We start from the raw sequence: 11,102 nt of genomic DNA on the forward strand, positions 1-11,102 counted from the left end.
GACTTTGAATTTGGAATTGAAGAGAATTTGTAGTACCTTTCAGAAGCTGTTCTTTATTGCAAAGAAGAATGACGTCAGTACCAGTCGATTTTCATTCATGATTGCTAATGACATTTCACCTGGGAAATCACATAGCCCTTGGTTGTAGACTGTTGTTTGTTGAATGCGCCAGCAAGTGATCAGTTGTGCTCAGTATGTCCAAGTGTTGCTCACTATCATGCTAGGTCTTGAAAAGCCAAACGTATATTTTTAAAAAGTGGTGAACAATCAGATAAGTTGAATATATTTCAATCTGCAATTATAAAAGAAAAGCAATGGAAGAAAATTTGATTAGAGCTGTCATTATCAGTTACATGAAAAATATACACTGTCCAATAACTTCCAGCCCCCCCCCCCCCCCCCTCGATGGGACAAAGTCTTTCACTTTTTGCAAGATATATTTTCATGCTACGTGAACAAAACTGGGATGCACCATGATTTTCAAATAAATACGCCAACTTTTGCTCAAACTTTCCCCAATAAAAATTTCAACCATTCTTTTAACAAATCGAGATCAGAAAGCAGGGATCACCGCGCAAATTTCGGTACTAGAGAAACAAATTACCTACAGCGCATTATAGTAACCCGTCCGATATTTGAAACTTCAAAATGGCCGCCCCATGATCCCTGTGTTAACTCAATGGGGAAAATAAGATTGTCGGTTGTCATTAAATTGAGTCAGTAATTTTTTTTGTTAATCCAAGGGCTAATAAATCACTCTAAATTTACAGGAATGGAGTAAAATACTTAGCGCAGTAGTCGGTATACCTATCTCGCTCATCAAACACTATCTGCACTACCAAGACAACGACTGTTATTCTATGATAGCGTTGTAGAGTACATTGACACTAATGTTTGGTTTTCTGTAAAGACCAATTGCCATCTTTATCTACACAATCACTGTCAAGGTGGGTATACAGCCAGTCATGAGGTTTTCACTGTCTAAAGTTGGTTTTATGGAAAATACAAGAAATATTTTTCCCGTAGAGTGTTTTTTTTTTTCGAATGTCAAACATAATTAATTTCAGGAAATTTACGTTATCGAATTCCAAACTCTGCGGGAATATCCCATACTTTTCTTGCCTATTATGAAAGACATTGGATCAAACTTTCCCAGGCGCGTATTATTACTGACTTTCTCCAAAATATTTCATTTCTCGTCCGTGTACCTGTTGTTATTCTATTCTGAGCATGCGTATATAATCCGGAGAATTCATTAGAATGCTAAAGAGTTATCATTGCACGTACTCGAAGGACATCTTTTAATTGTCAAAATAAAAGTTAGTTCGACATCAATTCCAAATTCATCGTCACAGCACGTTGGTCGTGTGTTATTGAATGCAAAATGTTGTTAATAAAATGCAGGTACCAAGAGAAGAGATTTTACAGCATTCAGAAACGATATTTAAAAAAGAGCATTCAGTCCTGTAGATTCAAGAGAGACGTGGATGGTCAAAATGGACTGAGTCACTGTCTAGCTGTGAAATAAATTTCAGCCAATAGACCACATTAAACTGAACAAAACAAAAAGCGCAAGCAGGCACAAACGGCATTAAACGTAGAACTAGAATTCAACAGATATGCCTATATCTGCCATGCAATAAATGAAAGTCGATGAAACACAACAATTTCCGATAAACATATACAGACATGTCGACGGACACAGCTTGCTGTAGAACCAACGATGTTACAATCATGATAGTTGTGATAAAAAACAAAACAAAACAAACGACAAACAAAAAGCGACTGGTTTAGACAACACGTACCTATAGGTTGAAAATATGAACTAGGATGTAAATTATTGGCTTTGACTGGTGGAGCTGGTCTGGCCATCCTTGTTTACTTTCCAAAGGCATATGGGAGAGACGAGATGCAAAGAAAAGCACACGATTCCGAGTTAGGGACGGCCAACTACGATGTTTGTCACGGTGGAAAGCTGTTCTTGGTGAGCAGGCTGGCAATACAATACAGTGTGATCCGGTCACTTTTCGGCGTTTGCCATTGAGTATGGGTAAAGCATATGGCAAAGAGGCGACGGTGGCTACTTTTGTCACGGTAACGGAGAATGGAAAGTGGCAATATTTATAGGGCCTATTGGTAGAGCGAAGAGGGAATAGAGGAAAACTTATGGGAGGGGGAATTTTCAAACCTTAGCAGAGAAGTCACGAACAGCTTTCAACTTTCCCCTCCAATTTTAAATTTGGATTAAGTATGTTAGATAAAAAAATTACATGCAAAACACCAATGATTACAAATTTCTAAAATTCAACTCGTTTTTAATCGCTTTTCAAGGAGGATTCAGTTTTGATGGCACATGACCCCGACCACGCAATATTTTGATTCCCATGAAACTTAACAAAACGTAACTGGCTTTTACACACCGTATTTCAGTAACAACAACAACAATTACAGCAGCAACAACAACAACAACAAACACCTACTTTTAACATGTTTAAAAACAGAGTATGCCGTCAATCCACTTTTCACCACCTGTCCACGGCAGTGGAGACAGCGCCTCTACTGTCTGTGACTGTATGCTTTATGAAGCTGTTGTCGCTGAGGGCGCTATAATGCATTTCCCTCAGAGCCTCGAAACTTAGGCCGCGCGTGCAAGTGGTGCTTTCGTGCTGATCTACCGAGTTTTCCAGGCTAGTTTGTTCGTTAAAGCCACAGGATTTCGTGATCGTTCAAAATGGAGTCAATGGCAAGTATTCTGGCATCTCTCAAACTTGAAAGTCTTATTGATACCTTCGACAAACATATGGTCACCCCTGATATTGTTCACTTGTTGTCCGCGCATGATTTCACCGAAATTGGTGTACACAGTCGGGCAGATATGATAGCTGTGCGAGATGCATGCAAGTTTGCGAGTGAAAATTCTACTACTCTCCGGGAAGGTTCCAGCTCTCAACGATTCTCTATACCACGAGATGTGTTAAAAAACCTACTGGACGAAGGATTTGCCGTGAGAGAAGTAGCATCCATTCTCAGTGTTTCCGAGAGTACCATCCATCGCAGAATGTGGGAATATGGGTTAGCAAAGATGAGTTTCCTGCGAATATCTGACGATGAGCTATATGAAATTGGCAGAGCTTTATCAAGGGAGTTTCCATTTTGCAATAAAATACACCTTGAGCGGGCTCTTCTTGAAAGGAGGGGCGCGCAAGTGCAAGGCTGGAGATTAAGAGATTGCGTAAACAGATTGAAACCTTACCAGATGAAGAGGCGGGAAAGGTCCACTGAACGTCAAGCAGGAAGTCTTCGAGGGAATTATTCACGTGATGTGAACGGGCCCAACCAACTCTGGCATGTTGCAACTGACTACAGTTGCTTAATTCGATGGCACTTGGTCGTTATTGGAGGGATCGATGGTTTTACGCAGTTACCTGTTATGATACAGTGTACCGATAACGTCAAACCGTCCACCCTTTTGGAGTGTTTTAAAGCCGCCGTGGAGGTACACGGCCTTCCAAGCAGAGTGAGATCGGATATGGGCATGGAGAATGGTGATATCGCCGATTTCATGATATCGAAGAGGGGGCCCGGCCGAGGGAGTATAATCACCGGTAAAGCCTGCCACAATAAGAGGACAGGGATACTGTGGAAAGAAGTGTACCCAGGTGTCATCCAATTTTACAACGAACTCTTTACTTTCATGGAGGAAGATATTGGTATTTTGGACCCACTTGATGAACTTCACGTCATAGCCCTTCACTATGTCTTCCTGCCGAAAATCAATGAGCAGCTTGTAGCCTGGAGGAGTGCATGGTCAAAGCAAAGACTCAGATTCACGAAATCGACACAGCTTCAACTGTTGGTCACAGGACAAGTGCAAGACCCCGTGGATGTTGAATTGAGCCGCAGCGACATACCACACTACGGTATTGATGGTTACGTTTATCACTTTGAAGGAAGAGACTCTACAAAGGTGCCTCTTCAACCCCTCTCAGTTGAACTTAGTGAAGCATGTCTGCAGGAACTTTCTGCCAAGATACCTCTGCCGTGGACCTCCACAAATTTTGGTATCGAATTGTATAAGCGAGCATTGGAGATCATCAAAACACATTTGCAAGAGAAGGAATGAGCAGTGAAGCCTGATGAAGTGGGAGGCATGATGAATTTGATATACATGCAGCATTTTTCCACAAAGATGTCCACCAAATATGTTGGCGATAGTATCCTATCTTTTCCATTGTTCATTTATTGCCTGTTGAGTGTCGACTCCTCTTGGTTAAAATTCCAAATCTCTCAGACTTGAATTTTGAATTGAGCCTCAAATACTGTATGGTATACGACTAGAAAATTTACCTGAACTCCAACTTTGTGGTATAGAATCCTCTGGTCACCACAAAAACCACATAAAATATATTATCATCAGCTTCGAATTCCTCAGTATTGTAATAACAGTTGGTATACGGAACCTCCACCTCTCTGCAGGTGTATAAATAAGTTAGCATGATAAATGCTCACACAAAATATCACTGAAATATTTCAGAGTGCCATTTTGAAACTTATCTCAGATTCTTTACTATAAGACAACCTTCCTAAGTTTGTATCTTTTGGGAAATGATAACAATAATCAGCCAGCCATGTTGTGTTATAAATGTCACTGTGTAGTTTGTATACTTCGGTCTTTCCAAACTTTACATATCAAAACACTCTCTGTAAATTTGACATGTACTTGTGAACTGTTGAAAGGGACCTTGTTGTTGTGAAAACAGAGTTTTAGTTTAAAGTGTTAACACTAGAAAATAGTAAAATGAAAGGAAGAATGCTCATGATTGCGATGTGGAAAATTCAAGATACAGCAACTTCATAATTCAAACCCAGTTTGCAAGACAAGACTTCTGCTTCTGCCATTGAGAGCTGAAAAAATATTAATCGTTTGTGTATTAAGGTAGTATGGACATCTAAAATGAAAGACAAACTTTTGCTCAAACTTTCTTGAATGAAACTTTCAAACAATCTCTTCCCAAATCAACAATAAAACTTAGGGGTCACCGTGCGACGTTTGGTATAGGGAAACAAACAGCCAAACATTTTGTGATATTTTAAATTCAAACTGGCAGCCATCCCTGTGTTAACTCTGTGGGGAAAAATTAAATATTGGATTTTTGAACAACTGAGATAGTGAAAGTTTTTCTTTCTGCAAGAGCTTTATAATGAGCCCCCACAAGACGTTTATCAGAAAAGAATTGTAGAAATTTAGAGACAGGATATCTGTCCTCGAGGCGCATTCTATCTTAATCCAAGTCTTCATGCTCTGAATGATCAGAATAAATAAAATAAATGGTTTATATAACCTAACCTAGCCTCTGTGACTCTTTATTTATTTTACACTCCATTACAAGGACGTATATCTCTCATACACACATGCTGTAATTAATTAGTCAACACAACTAATTATGCTAATCCGTGGACTTATCAGGGATTTTACGGGTTGGTCAACATCGCGAAAGATAGGAATGGTTACTAAAACATTAACATCACTATCTTTCCGATGTTGACCAACCTCTGATAAGTCCACGGATTAGCATAATTAGTTGTGTTGACTAATTAATTACAGCATGTGTGTATGAGAGATATACGTCCTTGTAATGGAGTGTAAAATAAATAAAGAGTCACAGAGGCTAGGTTAGGTTATATAAACCATTTATTTTATTTACTCCGATCAGTCAGAGCATGAAGAAAGGAGAGAAAATGATAGAGAAAACAGTGTGAAAATCCCAGTAATACTTTATGGGTCGCCTGTGCCCAGGCTAGAAATCAGTTGTCAATAATGACCTTTCCCATAGACAGTCGTCTTGCTTCTACTGTCTATGCTCTTCCACAAGAGTTTGGGAGTAAAACTAGAAACAACCACAAACACAACCAAAAATGCTAGCAAAGATAAGAGTTGCAGGTAAATGCAAGTTGACATGATAATTTTCAAATGATAACTATGAGCACACTACATGTATATTTACATATAACTACATACAAAGCTTATCTCACCAAGGTGTGTGCCTCCTTGAATTCAACTTTAGACATGCCTTCCTTGCAAGATATGTAACTATTCAACAATCTACTGATTGAACAACCTACCTCTTATATAATGGGAGGGGTCATCTGAACTGCACTCAAAGGTCGTGTGGGACCCACTCAACCATGGTATGTGAATTGGTATGTTGGAAAATTTAAATGTGGCCACTTCATTGATTTGATGCATCCAGATATTGTGCATGAAATACATTGTGTGCAAGTAAAAAAGTCACACAGGTGCAGTTCCAATGACCCCTTCCTTTAATAAGTCCAGTTGCCCACCTGTACGTCAGTCAAGCTATTGTGTGGTAAAGTCACACAGGTGCAGTTCCGATGACCCCTTCCTTTAATAAGTCCAGTTGCCCACCTGTACGTCAGTCAAGCTATTGTGTGGTAAAGTCACACAGGTGCAGTTCCAATGACCCCCCCCTTCCTTTATTAAGTCCAGTTACCCACCTGTACGTCAGTCAAGCTATTGTGTGGTAAAGTCACACAGGTGCAGTTCCAATGACCCCCCCCCTTCCTTTATTAAGTCCAGTTGCCCACCTGTACGTCAGTCAAGCTATTGTGTGGTAAAGTCACACAGGTGCAGTTCCAATGACCCCCCCTTCCTTTAATAAGTCCAATTGCCCACCTGTACGTCAGTCAAGCTATTGTGTGGTAAAGTCACACAGGTGCAGTTCCGATGACCCCTTCCTTTAATAAGTCCAGTTGCCCACCTGTCAGTCAAGCTACTATTCGGGTATTTCATCCAGTCCATCCATTCAACCAATACAGCATTCCCATCCACCCAGTCATCCACTATTGTTCCCACCTCTAGTTTGTTCTTCCTTCTTGCACTTATTGTTATACACAATCTGTTCACCAACCCAATCCCATCCAATCTAGCAAGCCATACACCATGCCAACCCACCACCCTCTATCTATTCACTTGTCTGTCCATCCCTTTGTCTATCCACTCCACAATTCAACAACCCAGTCGTGTACCCATACATCCATTTATCTGTACATCCTGAGTACGCCCATGTTGACAGAAGTTGTACAGTGTACAAATAGCGTACACAAAGAAGTTTTGACATCACTGTTCAGTCTATGAAATCTGTATGGACAGAAATGAGGCAGAAACATTGGCGATAGCAGTATTTTAGTCTTTTCATGAGAGTCTTATGTTTACACATATTGCATTCCTCTTATTTTGTAAATATTTTGATAGAATAGATCCATTGACTTTAGACTTTCTGTAAACAAGTTTTCTTTCATACATTGATGATTTGTCTTAAATTTATGCCCAGGCTATGTAGCTGACCTGTGGCAGGCATCACTAATATTTTCATGCTGATATGTATGTACGGACTCTCCCTGTTGCTACATCTGATATGTTGGCAGTCATCAAGTTTTATTTGTTTTTGAAGTTTGCTCATTATGTTGTTTTGTAGCTTGTTGCTCATCTGCAAAGTGGCAATATTTTGTCAGTTTCCTTTAACTTGCACAATCAGTGATGAAAAACAGCTGTTGATAAATACTTATTAGACATCCACATAGAGTGATTATAATCATGATAGTACATATATTTACATAAGATTAAATTTTAAGAATTTTGTTATTTTGTATATTATTAGTCTCGTTCAACTGCGATGTGTTACATTTAAGATAATGCCAGACTAGTAAGTGCGATAGTTAGGGGTAGGGGTTGGTGTTGAAAGGCTTCCATGGAAGGCTGATTTCACACACTTGGCCAATCTTCAGAAGAACTGTATACACCAGGCCGTTTACAATCATGTTCCCTTATGGCACCCCTGTATAGTTTCATTCAGCAACTGGACCCCCTAGGAGTATGTTTATTTGTAAAACTGTTCCTGTGGTCCTTGGGACGTACTTCAGCCTTGCTGCTTGTTTTTCGAAGTCTGATGAATTGTATCAGAAAATCGGTGCTTGTTATATTTTTAATGTAGGATAGTCAACTTTAGTGAAAATGTTATCACTGGCAGTGCAGTGACAGCTGATTGTCAGCATCACCAAATGATAACTTTGTAGTCCCCTATCCTTTGTATGATACACAGCATAAAGTCGTACTATCATACAAATATTACCAGTTTTGTTTCAGATATATATATATACATTACTTGTATTCAGTAGTTTTACAGGTTCTAATAGAAGAGTTACTTTTCTGTTCTTTGCCATAGCCAACTTATTTCCAGCTCTGGCTCATTGAGGGTGTCGTTTCACATAACACCTTATTTTGCTCATAATCACTTGTTTGCAAAGATTCGTTCAATTTTCATAATCTGTGTTTCCGCTGCCACTCTCAAATTTGTAAATCACTAATTTTTTAGATGATTTACTAATTTTTTTCATTGTTGATTCGTAAATATACGAATGCAAGGAAGCAGCTGTTGATTGAGAGCTGAAGGCCCCAACCTCAAATAGTTCTAAGCACATTATTTGAATTTGATTGAATGATATTCCGTATTGGAACGGTTAGTTTACTTATAATTTTCAAATTTACGAAAAGTTTCCATACCCAATTCGTAAATTTACTAAAAAATTTCAGAAGCCAGAGGAAACATAATGCGTTATGATTAAATGTTGGTCAGGTTCACCTTTTAGCATGACAAGCAGTTGTAAGTTTGCTGAGAAAGAAGTGTAAATTTATGCAAATCAATAGATTTCCTGGCTTCTTTTTTTTTCTGTGTTCACATTGCAAAAAATTAGCTCCTTTTCTGGCTCGGTCAAATTTTGTGAAATTTGCACATTATGTTCTTGAAATACTACATAAGAAAACAAGTATTTTGTTATGTAATAAAGTGCTTATATTTTGAATAAGAGTCATTTCAACTTTGCTTATCATGATTTTTAATCTCTGCAATCTCTTCCATTTAAGAATGAGATATGGTAAAACAAAATTTCGTCCTATGTATACTCGTTTCAAATGAGATACTATGTTTCATATTGTGTGAAGTTTTTGGCTTAATTTTTATCATTGATACCAAAAATGAGTTTTTTTATCGCAAATATGTACCCTCTTCATCCTTCCTGTAAACTGTTGCTACCATAGTAAGAAAATATATGGTATCAGGGGGTTTTCAGGTCATCTTTGATGAGAAATATTGCTTTGAAAAAACTTGGTGTTTATAAGTGCAACACTACCTGAAGAACTTTATCAATCAATCTGAAAAAAATATTTTGTTCGTGAATAAAGTATCAGGCAGAAACCACAAACTGCACATGTCAATGAAGAGGTACACTTTGCAATGATATGTACAAACATGGTCACTCCACTTTTGTGGAGTGACTCACAGTAAGTGAGGCTACCCACAATTCCCCTTGATCTGTTCACTCAGACATTTTTTGCTAAAGGCTTTTTCAATTTTATTAGTTTCTTAACAATTTTTAACTTACAATTTAAGTTCAGGATTATTTGTTAAAACTATGTTCCAAAATTATTGATTATGTTTAAAATTCAAGAGTAAATTGAATGAGAAGTCGATGTTTGGACGTACTAAAAATTGAAAACTTGTCAAGATAAAGTTATCAGCAACTAAGATGGTCTCATCATACCACCTGTCAGACATGCAAATTTCTTTTGTTAGGAACATTAAAAAAAATCAATACCCTTTCTTTTGCCAACACAGATGCAACTTATTCCCTTAGTTTCCTTGAAAATATTGTGTATGGCTGTCAAAAATCTATGTCGAAAAAATTACAAAATTGCTATCTCCTCCGCGGAAAAGGGTTTATCTTCTCAATATTCACAGTGAGAAATCAGAAAATTATGATTATCAGAACAATGTTGCCAGAATTTTGAAATATGGACCGAATTGTTCTGTGTACAGAAGAAATTTGCTTCAGTTCAGTGAGTGATCTCCGTGTGTACAGATCATGGAGAATTGTGGGTAGCCTCACTTACTGTGTGACTGTGGTGCAAACGGTGTCATTGACCTCCCTTGTATCCTTGTTGATCCAAAAATGCCTAGTACAAAATGGTGACACAGTTGAAATATTGTATCTAATTAAACCTACCCCAAGTCTGTGAGCATATAAATATCAAAACAGAGTAAACTGAAGGAATAAACTTCAGCAGACTATCACGTTAATGGAAATTGAAGCAACACACTTTGGGAAGCTGTTGCATAGATCGTAAAGGTGAATGCCAGCCAGTAGCTGCTGCTGAGAAAAGCCAAGTGTCTACATGGGGCACGCCTTGTATCTAACCTGTAATCTGACGTTGCTATTATCACTGACATCACTGCTAGTAGCTGCTGCTGAGAAAAGCCAAGTGTCTACATGGGGCACGCCTAGTATCTAACCTGTAATCTGACGTTGCTATTATCACTGACATCACTGCTAGTAGCTGCTGCTGAGAAAAGCCAAGTGTCTACATGGGGCACGCCTAGTATCTAACCTGTAATCTGACGTTGCTATTATCACTGACATCACAGCCAGTAGCTGCTGCTGAGAAAAGCCAAGTGTCTACATGGGGCATGCCTAGTATCTAACCTGCAGTCTGAAGTTGCTATTATCACTGACATCACAGCCAGTAGCTGCTGCTGAGAAAAGCCAAGTGTCTACATGGGGCACGCCTTGTATCTAACCTGTAATCTGACGTTGCTATTATCACTGACATCACTGCTAGTAGCTGCTGCTGAGAAAAGCCAAGTGTCTACATGGGGCACGCCTAGTATCTAACCTACAGTCTGAAGTTGCTATTATCACTGACATCACAGCCAGTAGCTGCTGCTAAGAAAAGCCAAGTGTCTACATGGGGCACGCCTAGTATCTGACGTTGCTATCATCACTGACATCACAGCCAGTAGCTGCTGCTAAGAAAAGCCAAGTGTCTACATGGGGCACGCCTAGTATCTAACCTGCAATCTGACGTTGCTATTATCTCTGACAAAATATCCTTTTTTCACAAAATTGCTACACTTCCATTCATCTGTTCAATTATCTATACACAGTTATACTCATTACCATTATATATTCTGCTCACTCACCTCTGACCCAGGTGTTCAGAACTTAAATATTACAAAAAAGACAATATG

Source organism: Ptychodera flava, chromosome 9 (genome assembly GCF_041260155.1).
Source record: "Ptychodera flava strain L36383 chromosome 9, AS_Pfla_20210202, whole genome shotgun sequence".
In the NCBI taxonomy this organism is placed as follows: domain Eukaryota; kingdom Metazoa; phylum Hemichordata; class Enteropneusta; family Ptychoderidae; genus Ptychodera; species Ptychodera flava.